This window comes from Euprymna scolopes, chromosome 28, assembly GCF_053919585.1.
Source record: "Euprymna scolopes isolate OS-2025 chromosome 28, ASM5391958v1, whole genome shotgun sequence".
NCBI lineage: Eukaryota > Metazoa > Mollusca > Cephalopoda > Sepiida > Sepiolidae > Euprymna > Euprymna scolopes.
Window position 1 is genome coordinate 92150325 of NC_136509.1, and position 13473 is coordinate 92163797.

Below are 13473 nucleotides of genomic sequence, written 5' to 3' on the forward strand. Positions count from 1 at the left end.
TATGCTCAACAATCTATTTTCCGAGTAGAGCCTATATTTGTAAAGGAAATCATTTTCTGAGGATGATTTTGTATCGTGCAGATCCCTTGTAGTTGATTATTAAATTACCAGTTTTAAAAAAAGCTGTCCAGTTCTCCTTATAAGTATCTTGCTAGTTCTCCTCATAAGAAGTCAATTTTTAAATCGCCAGATGGATAGCTTATCAATACAGGAGGTCTTCAGTTCATGACGGCAATTTCTAGTAACACATTGTAACCAAATTTTCAACATAAGTCAAAACCTGTAATCGCCCCAAAAAAGTAGAATCTTGTTTGTTTTTATATCTTTTTTCTTTCTTTTAAGGAATTAGCAAAGTGTAGTGTTCCAATTTTACATAAAAAGAAAATTGGGTTTGTATTACAATCCACAAATATATAACAAATAAATGTTATCAAAGACAAGATCAGTTACTTTTTTAACTGGATAATTTTTTTTAGTGTTTTTATTTATTGTAAAATGTTTATTCGGTTCGAAAAACAAGTAATATTGAGCGTTACCGAAGAACAAGAAAAAAATGGCCACAATGTCTTTGAAGTCTCAGCAAAAACTTCAAAATAAGGAATAAAATAAAATGGTGGCAGAAACCCACCCAATAAATGTCACAGTAACATTTTATTGGGTTCGTTTTTACTACAATTTTTTTTTTTTTTATCTTTAAGTGATTATCGGCTTCAAAGATGTAAAGAGACTTTTTTGTACCTGTGTGGATTGTAATACAAACCCAAAAAGTTTAATAGCTCTCAATGTTTCAGCTGATGTAATTTCTAACCTCTTTGGTTGCGTCATGTCAAACTCTGGGAATCTCTAGGAAATTTTGAACCAAATTGTTTATTAAATTAACAGTGATTGTTCTGGTTATTAAATCTAAAAGGAGTTTTTTGTGATATCCTTTCAAGCAAACTATTATAATCACTAAAAAATGTTTTTATTACATGCTAAAGCTTTGTTCTTTAGTGCTCCGTAAAAATATTAGGGGAGACTAATAAGTAAATAAGCATTTAATAGTAGGAGGAGTAGGGAGAGTGTGATGTTTACCTATTTTTTGTTGAGTTTTCTCCCTTAATGGCTGAAAATGTATTGTACGCTATTGATTACCATGGGACAGATAACTGTTGATTATCCTATGATATTTGCATGTTGGAAGTTTTATCACTAGCCAGTATTTATCTATGTATTTTAAAATCATTCTCATAATTTACCTAAACATACAGCACAAACTTATTTGCCATTTTCATAATTATTAGGAGTAATTTTAAAATGTTATCTTTTTATTGGTATGTTTTGGCAGTTTTTTTATGGAGATTCGTACCTTGAATTACGCAAACTACTGTTATCTTAGATGTTAATCTTGCAAGGTTTTGGTTGATGTGATTCGAAACCTTTGTAAGGTGTCTTCTCAAACTCTGAATCTGTATGAAATTTTGAATCAAATTCTTTATTTAGTCCACAGGGATGGATTCTTCTTGTTCCATCAGCCATGACTGGGTTTTAAGTAATACTTAGTATTGTCTGTACTGAGGATTGAATCTTCACCTTCCATAAGACTGTCATTTAGTATTAATACTTTGAGCTTTGCATAAAAAGTTCCCAAGTTTGAAACAAAGCACTTGAAGATAAGGTTAAAGATTACATGAGTCGAAACTTTGTGAAAATAACACTGAACATGAGAACAATAGTCCGAACAATCCAAATAATACTTTATTCTTGTTTTTTTCATTCCTAGAGGCAGAAATGATTGAAACTAGTTTACTCTGTTGGCCATTTTTTTATCTAACCTTTGTGTTTCTTTTTTTTTTATTATTATTTTATTTTTATGATTTTGTTTAACAAAAAAATTTGATGTGTAAAAATATTGAAGGGATTTCCTTCATTTGTACAATATTGAAAATACCAATTTTTTTTTTTTTTTTTTCTCCAAGAAAAATGCTGTAAATGTTAGTTGAGATGCAAAAACAATTTTGATAATTCACACCTTGTAAATAAAAAAAATGTAATTTTTAAAAAAATAAAATAAAAATTAAAAAAATTGTATGCTTCTTCACCACCACCACTACTATTACTCCCACCCCCATCCCCCATCCCCGCCATCCTTGTCGGAATTTCACTTGAACCAGGCTCAACTGTTTGTTCAAAATTTCTTTAAATGAAAAGATTGATTTATCATAATAAAATCTGAAAAAAAAATGTACACTTACAACTTATGCATTTCAAGTGTTCTTAAAAAACATTTTTTTTTTAATATTATCTTTTTGTTATTTTTCATCAATTTCCTTTTAAATTGTATTTGGCCAAACTTTTCTGATTATATTTTTTTCAAATTCCAACAAATAAAAAATAATCGAAATAGTTTTTTTCTCCTTCTTCCTAATAAGTCATCACTTATCGAGGTCATGAAGAGCTGCAATGAATTGTCTGTTAAAATGATTAAGACAGTTGAAATTGATGAATGGAATGAACAGAATTGGATTACTTATGAGATGACTTCAATAAATTTCCAGACATTTTTTATATGAGAAATTTTATTGATAGCACATATATAAAACTCTATTTCCCTTCAAAGTAATCTCCTCTGGCTGCAATGCACTTGTACTGTTCCAACAACTTCTGGAAATCCTTTTGTGTGAGCATGTCAATGACCCTTGTCACAACCTTTCATCTCCTCAATTGTCTTAACGACAACCTCTAATATTTCCCTGAGCGTAGGGAATAACCAAATATCATAGGGAACAAGGTCTGGACTATGGGGAGGGTGAGGAACTGTTTGGGTGCCCATCTTGGTCAAATAGTCTGTGACAAAGATAGTGCCCTCAGGACAAACTTTGCACAAATTTTCCGTATCTTCAGTTTCTTGCGAATAATTGTATGTACAGTTCATACACTGACATCAAACTGCTCACTTATTTTCTGTAAAGAAACCTGACGGCCCTTATCCATGTAATTCTTTATTTGGCCAATCAGCTCTAATGTTTTGACTTCCTTGCTCCTCTCACACCTCTCATCATTCCTGACAGACTCCCTGCCTTCCTTGAATCCTTTATGCCATTCAAAAACTGATGCGCGATTCATGCAAGATGGTCCAAAAGCAGTCTGAAGCATTCCATATGTTTCTGTGGCATTTTTCCAAGTTTCAAACGGAATTTTATTGCATATGATTCTTCTAAAGTGTCCTCACATCCAGATTGCATTTTTAAAATTCACCAGCGGTGACAATCAGGCTTTAGTAGGTTGTATTCTAATTCCTGCTGTAGCTGTTCATTTCAATCTGAAATCATAAAAATTGGTCAGTCATCTCATAAGATGTATATACTGAATTTTCAAAAGTCTACAACAATTTTAAATGCCTGTACAAAAAAGTCTGGAAACTTATTGAAGGCACCTCGTTTTCAAATGAGTTGAAGGTGTAAGAACGTTAGTTGGAGTTACAATTTTTAATTTCCAATCTACAATCTGGAAACTTTAAAATAAGAAGTCAATCGAACCATATAGCTTCTGACCCTCACAACATTGCTTATGATGAGTTCATGATAAGTGCTTATTGATATTAGATTTGAGGATGACCCATTTTGTAGCCCTCAGGGAAGCAATATTGTGGCATCATGTTTCATAGATAGGAGTGTTTTGGAAAGAAACTTAGTGTTCATGAAAATTCTTTTTTATGTTAGAGGCTCACAGAGGAAGAAAGCAAAGTCCTTTGCAGTTGTGGTAATAAGACGAGTTCTTGCTGTGAATGTCTTAAAGGAGGAATCAAGGATTGATGTTCTCCTTATAAATGCTGTTCAGATTTTATTACAAATTTTCATTTGATTTTACAAATTTTATTGTCATCTGATTCCGTACTAAATTCCCAATTTCGATACAAGTACCGATTCCGGTTTTTTATAAATTTTTAAAAATTTAACTCTAGAGTTATCTTTTCATGGTTAACATAAAAACATGTTAAATGTGCAGATATTTTCTCAAATGTAAAAACACGATTTTAGTTTTACTGATAGTTTAAAATCAATAAATATTTATTATTTCATCATTACTATAAGTAGCAGTAGGTTTTGCTTTAACCAAAATCAAATAAAAAATGTTTTTTAAAAAGCCAGTCAAAAGAATTGTTCTTGGCATCGGAAAATAGTTATAGATTTTTCTGATAGCTCCAAAAGTTCTGATTTTTTTTCTGATTCCAATTAATCGTCCCAACACTATACTGTTTGAAGTTAATCTTTCTCTGAAGTCATCAGTGTTTCTAAGACACATTATACGAAGGGCGTGCAATAAGTAATGCCCCTGACCTATTCCCAGTTGTCTGATCTAGCTGATATTTTGCATGTGCAATGATTTATATTTCTATGGGGTATGTGGTAAATTACAGCTCTGAACTAATTGGGGTTTCCGTTTTACAGGTGTTTGAACTGAGTCAGGTGTGAAATGGAGCCTGTTGAATGTCGAGCAATGATCCGGTTTTTGTATTTGAAAGGACGCACACCACAGGAGACTTTTGATGAAATGAAAGAAACTTATGGTGATAATGCCCCATCATATGACCTTGTAAAATGCTGGCATCGTGAATTCAAACATGACCGGAAGTCTGTGGAAACAGCTCCCAAACCTGGCCCCCCCCCCTTCTGCCATTGATGAGGCATCTGTCCGTCAAGTTGAGGCTGCTATTTTGTAAGATCAGCGCATTACTATTCGCCAAATAGCCCAAGATGTCAAGATTACTACAGAGTCTGTGGAAACTATCATTCATGACTATTTGCATATGCATAAGGTATCTGCCAGATGGATTCCCAGGTTTCTTACACCATTCCAGAAGCGAGAACGCATCAAGTTTCTCAAAAGACTGATTACACAGGATGAAACCTGGATCCATCACTATGATCCAGAGACCAAAGTCCAGTCAATGCAGTGGAAGCACTTGGACTCACCACCTCCAAAGAAGGCAAGGTTGCAGCCCTCCGCTAGCAAGGTAATGCTCACAGTCTTCTGGGACCAGGACGGAGTAGTGATGACAGATTTCCTGACAAAGGGTACCACAATTACAGGAGCCTATTATGCTTCACTTTTGAGGAAATTAAGGGAAGCTATCAAAATAAAGAGGCGGGGCAAGATCAGCAAAGGTACCCTCCTCCTGCAGGACAACACTGGTCTACAATTCACATGTTGCCAGATCAGAAGCACGGGCGTGTGGTTATGAAGTCTTCCCCCATCCTCCCTACTCTCTTTCTTAGTTGTTGTTTCACAATGTTTCGGCCAACTATTCATCTGGCCTTCATCAGGTCTGGCTTACTTGACCAAAAAATGTGATGAGAGGACAACGACTGGATGACAGTAATTGCTGAGAATGCAGTCAGGAGATTCAAAGTTCCTATCCCGTCGCTGTTACAACCTGACGAAGGCCAGAGGAATAGTTGGCCGAAACATTGTGAAAAAACAACTAAGAAAGATGAGGATAATAGTCCGCAATAAATTGGCAAACAAATTGTTTAAGAAAGCCCCCCCCAAAAGCCTGGTAATCAATCACCTAGAGATGTTTTGATAAAAGCTCTGGTACTGGGTTGGCGCCAGCAAGGACATCCTGCCTTTAAAAAAAAAAGTCTCCACTAAGGAAATGACTTCGTTTCAGGTTATGTAGCTTTGTTGTTTTATTTTTATGGAAGTTGCTCTAGACAACGCATGATGCCACTTGATCACAGGAACTAATAAGAACGAAAAATGATCACCGCAAAGACAGGAGATGCTTATTAACCTTATTCTTGGAAAAAACAAAACTATAGTTAGGAGGAAAAAAGTCAGCAGCAACAGTTTCACAAGCTTACAGTTGAAAAGAAGCTACTGGAATAGGCAGCTGTATTTCAATGAGTTATCAAAACAGCGAATTTATGGAGACCACTAGACTATCAATCAAATAAGCTGGAACAAAAGAAGCAGGGAATAGATTTTAAAATTCTGAAGAATACATGCCTAATAGTATTTATGGAAAGAAAAAAAAAAAAGCAAAAGCAGATGCCTATTGGCTTAGCCAAAAAGACCAAGACTAACGGTAGAAGGAAAAATGTCAGTAGGAAGAGTTTCACAAGCTTGCAGTTCTTGGAAAGAAGCTACTGAAATAAATAGCTGTAATATTATGAGATATCAAAACAGTTAATTGGTGGATGCCATAATAATAATAATTACAGAAGAAACTGAGACTAGCAACATCGTGTTTGTGAAAGAGAGAGAGAAGGTGATGAGAAGCAGAAAGAGTGAACAGAATCAGCTAACCAAGTTAAGTATCTTTCTGGATCATATCAAGAAACCTCTAATCAGAGATTCAGCAGCTGAAATATGATAACTCCATACAAGGTCTGATTTAAATTATTACAGTATGAGAAAGTGTTAGAAGCAACAATTTAAATAAGATTCAAGTAAAGAAAAAATATTTTATTCGTGTTTTTATAACATTTTTCTTTGTATTATCATTTCTTCAGACTACTGTTCTCATCTTGAATGTTATTTTTACGTTTTCGACGATGTAACCTCCGACCTTCTTCAAGTGTATCTTGTCAAAGTCAGGAATCTGCAGAGAATTTCAAACAGAACCCTTTATGTAATCCACTGGGGTAACATGTTCCTGTTCTGTCGTGCAGATTCTGAATTTCGGCAGAAATATTCCCAAGTTCGACCAGATACTCCTGAAGAAGATCGGAGGTTACATCAACCGAAATGCTGTGAAAATAACACTCAAGATGAGAACATTCATTTTGTATATTTCTAAACCAGTGTTTGCACCCTTGGTGATCCCTAAGACCAGTCAGAATGAGAACGAGAAAATGAAAACTATGACACACACGCGTTGGGATCAGCGGTTGTTGAGAGAGGTGGCTTATGGTCTTATATTGGCATAAAATATTCAACTGTTTCAACTGCCACAAGTCAGTTGAAAATACAAAGGGGGCACTCCAAAAGTAATGCTTCCTATTTTTTTATTATGCCCCAGTGGATCAGAGGGGACTGCAAATCACATTGTTATTAAGACTGAACTTTTGCATTCATGATCTGAAAGTTTCATCTCTCTGTTGCAGATGTTGATAGTGTGAGACTTTAAGAAGGCAACCCCTGTTACGGACGTGTGTCAGAAACAGATGCATGATTTAATTCCTGACAAATGTGCATTGAAAATGGTAGTGACTATGTAGAAAAATTATTTCTGGAGCAACGAAGGTCACTTGTTTTAATGATACCACTTCTGTCTTCATAGCTCTTCAACTTTTTGGAGTAAAAGAAAGAGAGAAAAAAAAAAAAGGCGTTACTTTTAGAACGACCCTAGTATATATACAGAAAAATTCTTGAAAGTGACAATTTTTCAAAAAATTGCACCGAATTCGACAAAAAAAAGGGGGGGGGGGCAGAAATGGATTTTCCATGCCATTGTCCATATAAAAAAATGGCCACAGATATTCTGCACTTTTTGGGGTTTAGCAGTTATTTATAATAAAACTAATAGCCATGATAACAATAAAATTTGATTATGAAAACTAACAAGGCTATGGAACTGACTACCCTAGAGACTGGGAATATGAGAGGCGTTCCAAAAATAATGACTCCTACTTTTTTATTCCACCTGAGGGGACCTAAGGGATTGCAAATTACATTGTTATGATGACTGAACTTATGCATTTATGACCTTAAAGTTTAATCTCTCTGTTGCAGATATTGACGGTGTTAGACTCTTAAGAAAGCAACTTTTGTCATGAACGTGCATCAGAAGCAGAGATGTGTCATTGAATTTCTGGCAAAAGTGCATTGAGAATGTTGATGACGGTAGAAAAATAAATTTTAGAGCAAAAAAAGTTGCTTGTTTTAATGGTACCACTCCTGTCTTCATAGTTCTTCAACATTTTGAGTAAAAAAAAAAAAATAGGAGGTTTTACTTTTGTCACAACCTTTGTAGGCAATTATTTGAGTTGGAACAGATACATCAAGGGCATTGCCACAACTGCTGCGAGGAAGGTGGGCTCTCTCTACAATGCTAGAAAATTACTTGCGCTTGAAAGTATCCTGTACCACCATTCACCCATGTATAGAGTATTGTTGCCACATGTGGGCTGATGCATCTGCTACTAGTCTCTCACTTCTGAACAAGATTCAAAAGAAAGCCACCAACCTAATAGGTTCTAGACTCTCAGCTAAGCTTCAGCCTCTGTCTCATCGATGAAATGTTGCATCCCTCTGCCTGTTTTACAAGTACTTTACTGGTAGATGCTCTGACGAACTACAAGCCCTTGTACTCCCTCAATGTAAATACTCCCAACAAACCAGTCAATCAACAAAATCCCACCCCTACACAGAGATCCCCAGATGCTAAAAAGCCTTCTACTTTAATCGTTTTTTTTTTCCCCTAGGATTGCTAGGCTTTGGAATTCCCTTCCAGCTTCCTGCTTCCCAGACTGTACTGAAATTCAAAAGTTTAAATGTAATGTAAACAGACATCTTGCTGCTCAACTCCCTGCATTATATGTCCCAGGGAGTAGCTCCCTACATCAAAGTGGCACTGTGCCTTGTTTGGAGTGAAAATGCAAAATAAATAAATAAAATTAAAAAAAACACTACGAGAAGAGAAGAAGAAGAATAGCAGCAGCAGCTGTAATGGTTACATGTACTGAGATAACTAGAAATTCTATCACTTCACAGAAATTGGGCAGATGTTGAAACCCCAAATAAGTATTATTTGTCCTTTGTGTTGTAAAGATATTTGTCGATATTATTGTTTATCATGAACTGTATTTAAGTATACATACACACAAAGAACGCTAGACAGTCATAGACAAACACATGTATATACACTTGCATGCCTATGAGGGTTGGGCCAAAAGTACAACCTCCTATTTTTTTTTAACTCAGAATGTTGAAGCGCTATGAATACGGGAGTGGCACCATGAAAACAAGCAACCTCTTGTGCTCCAGAATTTATTTTTCTACATAGTCACCACTATTCTCAATCCACTTTTTGCCAGTGATGAACAATGGCTGTGCATGGGCATCTGGAGTGCGCTTTGTCATACGACGGTCATTCCAAAAGTAAAGCCTCCTATTTTTTTAACTCTAAATGTTGAAGAGTTATGAATACGGGAGTGGTGCCATTAAAACAAGCGACCTCTTATGCTCCAGAATTTATTTTTTCTACATAGTCACCACCATTCGTAATGTACTTTTGCCAAAAATTCAATAACGCATCACGATTTCTGGAAAAATGTATAATAGTGTGATGAACAATCACTATTAAACCACCATGAAGTGGTTTCTATGGCAATCGATAAGGCCAAGCTGCTTGCCCAGCTGTATAACCTAAAATCCACCTTGGACTCTGCAAACCACTCCCTCCTTAATTTTCCACTACAGTTGGAAACAGTACTAGGTGATCAAATTATCATCTTTGCCCATGTCATCAGTATCATTAAAGATTTCGACACCTCCGAAGCATATGAGCCAAATCTTATCCCTTCCATAGTTATAAAGAAATGCTCTGTTGAGCTAACCCTTGTCCTATTCAAACTCTATAACAAATGCCTTGCAGAATCTGTGATACCAGTTTTCAAGAACTCTGATGAAAGAACTGACCTATGTTGGGGAGTTGTATAAGTCCCACAAAACAAATAAAAAGAAATATCAAATAATGTAAAATAAACTTTTGTTAATTTACGTTAAAAAAAAAAAAGAAAAGAATTTATGTTTTCTGTGTGTGCAAAGATGGCAGTCTATATGAAAGAAGGAAGGGAGGAAAAAGGTGAAGACTTGAGAGTGTGAGAGAAAGTCCAAGGACGTGTTGTGGCAAAGTGAGAGAAAGAGAGAGTAAAGCAATGTTCCTTGACGTGCAAGACAAGCTGTCATCTCAGCTACTGAATTTCACTCAAAGGGCATTCCTCTTGATGTCTGTTGTCCTTCTCTGACGAGAAAAGAAGTTCTTCTTGGCTTTTTATATTTTTTTAGAGGCTCCGAGAGATGTGCTAAGAAATAAGTTTATTTTAGATCGAGCCCTGATTGGTCAAAAATTCATATTTTGGACGAAAAAAAAAACATGCTTTCAACTATGTCGGCCATTTCTCAAGCGTCCTGCTTTTTGACCCAAGAGGTTTTGTGTGGTTGAATGCTGTAATGAATTTATACATTTTAATGTGTGTGTGTGTCTTCTATAATATAAATCTCACCTGTCTGTTTAAATGTATGTATGTATGTATGATTGTCTGCCTAAAACTTTTGACAGAGGCGACGGATCTTCACGAGATTGGTATTGTTTTGGAGATCGACCCTTCAGGTGACAAATATCAAAAAATTGGCTAAAAACCTTAATTCCTTCAAGGAGGGGGTCACTTTTTTGTCGATATTTTCAGAAGTCATCCCCTCTTTTCGATTGACTAGCCTTAATTTAAACCTTTGCAACTTCTGGTTTGGCGATGGACGCAACAGCAAAGATGTCACATTTGTTTTTTTTCACATTCTTTTCCTCCTTCGCGGTACAGGTCCGAGCCTGCCTGCCTACTGCCACTTTTCTTTTTGCTCAACACACACCTCCAAATACCCGGGCAATGCAGAGCACCCAGGCTAGTAGAAAAATTAAATAAGAAATGGCACACCTGCAAAATTATCGTTTTCCATTTTTTTTTTGCCAAAATCTTTGAATTATTCATCAATCTAGCGATAATTCATCACCTTAATGAGACTAAACTTCCCTCAAACCAACGGTATGGACTTTAGCCAAAATGCACGGTCACATTTAATGAAAAAAAAATAAATATAAAACTAATAGTAATGATTGATAACAATAAAAATTAGAATCTGAAAATTAATTAGGCTATGGCACTGCCAAACATAGAGACTAAGAATATGGTGGGGGGGGGGCGTTTTATTTTTTTTTATTCTGCCCGAATGGGTCAAAGGGGATTGCAGATTACATTGTTATGATGACTGAACTTATGCATTCATGACCTGAAAGTTTCATCTCTCTGCGCAGATATTGACGGTGTGAGACTCTTAAGAAAGCAACTCCTGTCATGGACGTGCATCAGAAGCAGAGATGCGTCATGAAGATGTAGTGGGAGTCCATATAACATGGGGGTGGGGAGTAAATCGTGTATATATTTATGAGTTCTATGACCGTTTAATGTATGATTGTATGCGAGTATATATGTGCTGTATATACATGTGTTCGTCTATGACTGTCTAGCATTGTGATCATCTAATCTAAAGTTTGTTGTGTGTGTGTGTACATTTAAATACAGTTTATGATGGAACAATAATATATCTAAATACCTTTATAACACAAAGGACAAATAACACTTATTTGGAGTTTCAACATCTGGCCAATCGGGAAACATATCTGGTCCATTTTTATTCTTCTTGTCTTGAAGGAAAAGCTGCAATGGAAATTCTCCCAAAGAACGACAGAACCTCGAGTTTAATTTTGGCAACTTTCAATTTCAGAATGTTTTTTTTTCTTTTGGAAAGTTGCAACACTGATCCTAGATTCTTCACTCCCTTGGGTGCTTTGAGCCATCACGACCAGTCGGCTCTTCAACTTTAACTCCTTTAAGCTCTGAACACTAACTAATTTCCACCTATCTCAGAAAGACCATCTCTCCCATCCATCATATACGTCACTAAGATAATCACCTGATGTTTTTACATGTCATTATTTCTAAGTTGTCAACTAAATTGTTATGATAACATTAAGTTCACATAAATGAATATCTAAATATTTTGATTATTCTAAAACATATTTTAATTGACTAAACTTTTTTGGCATGAATAATCATAATAATCGTCGACTAGCACACCTTCGGCATTGCCTGGTCAATATCTAACAATGCTACCTATTAGCAGCTTCATATTTTGCTAAACTGAGATGAGTGTGTTTGTTAATGACACCATACCCAGTTTGTAGTGTAACAGATGGGGCCCTATGGTAAAAAGAATCAAGTAGGTTAACTAGATAAATATGCAGTTTGCATATCTAAACTTTACTGTCAAATTGTACTTTCAAGTCACTTTAAAAAAAAAAACCACCTGTATAGAATATGTTTCTTACTCTTATGGCTTGTCAGCTCAACTGGTTTTCCAAGTACAGGTCTATGTATGGTTCAACATTTTGGTGATTTTTTTTTTTTCCTTTATTCCTTTTGAAAATGTTCCGCTTCCCTCAAACTAACATTATGAACTTAGGTCATCCAATTTTAGTGCAGATATTCTAAAAAGTTGTCTTTGAACATCTATACCATACACTGAATAAGGCAGGTAAAGTTCGGGTGTTAGTGCTATATATCTCCAAAGTCTTTAACAGAGTCTGGCATCCTCAGGAATATCAACTTGTACTGTATTCATGTTATTTGAATTCTTCAGACTACTGTTCTCATCTTGAGTGTTATTTTTACAATGTTTCGGTTAATGTGACCTGTGACCTTCTTCAGATGTATCTTGTCAAACTCTGAAATCCACACTCGTGACATAGTGGATAAAGTACTTGGTAAAATTCAGTTGTAAGTTACACTCTTCTGGAGGTTGAAGGTTTCAATCTTCAGTGCGAGGCGACACTAAAAAAGAAAAAAAGTTACAATTTTAGAATTACTTAGGACTTTTACCCAGTCATGGTTGAGGGAACAAGAGTGTAGCAGCCGACACTCACTACATACAGGTAGGAACTACTTCTCACAACTCGAGATTTAGTCCATGCGTGTTTATAGGTAGTAGCCATCGGTATGAAAGAAGCCGGTTGAAAGAGAAAGAAAGGGCAGTCTTTCAAATTTCGTCGAGAGAAGTAGCTCCTGCCTGTGATGTAGCAGGTGTCGGCTGCTACAAGAGATATACACCATTAGACATGGAGTTGTATCCCTTGCCAGAAGTCCAAAATTTATCAGCACATTCAAAGCCCGGCTACCTGCAACTACACTTTTAAAAACTCTGAGTCATTTTGCTTAACAACTTCTAGAAGGTCAGCTAGACACATAAGGCGTCCACACCAATTTGCTATGAACACGCAGTGGAATACTTGCAGTATTTTTGTTCTTTTCCTTTTTATCAACGTTTCGTCTAGTGTTGGGGTATGTAATGACCAGCTAAATCAAGTCGCTTGTTATGTAAGCAGAAGAATGTATTCGTTTCAGGAACAATTTGATTTTTTTCACCAGTCACTCACGCAAATATGTATTGCATAAGAGACGCGACTGTAATGTGTCATTTTGTCACACAAATCCCTGGGACTATATTTTTATATCTTCGCGTATGAAGACAGTAAACAGGTTGGAAGGTTCTCAAAACAGGATATAAAAGGCTTAACCCACCAAAATTAAGAGCTTAGACAGTGTTTCCGCAAGTCACCACCATCGTCGCCCATGATGTCGTTCACGTCTAACTCTGTCGGAAGGACGTTAAAAACCATACCAAAGTCTCAGCAACAATTCCATGATCTCCAGC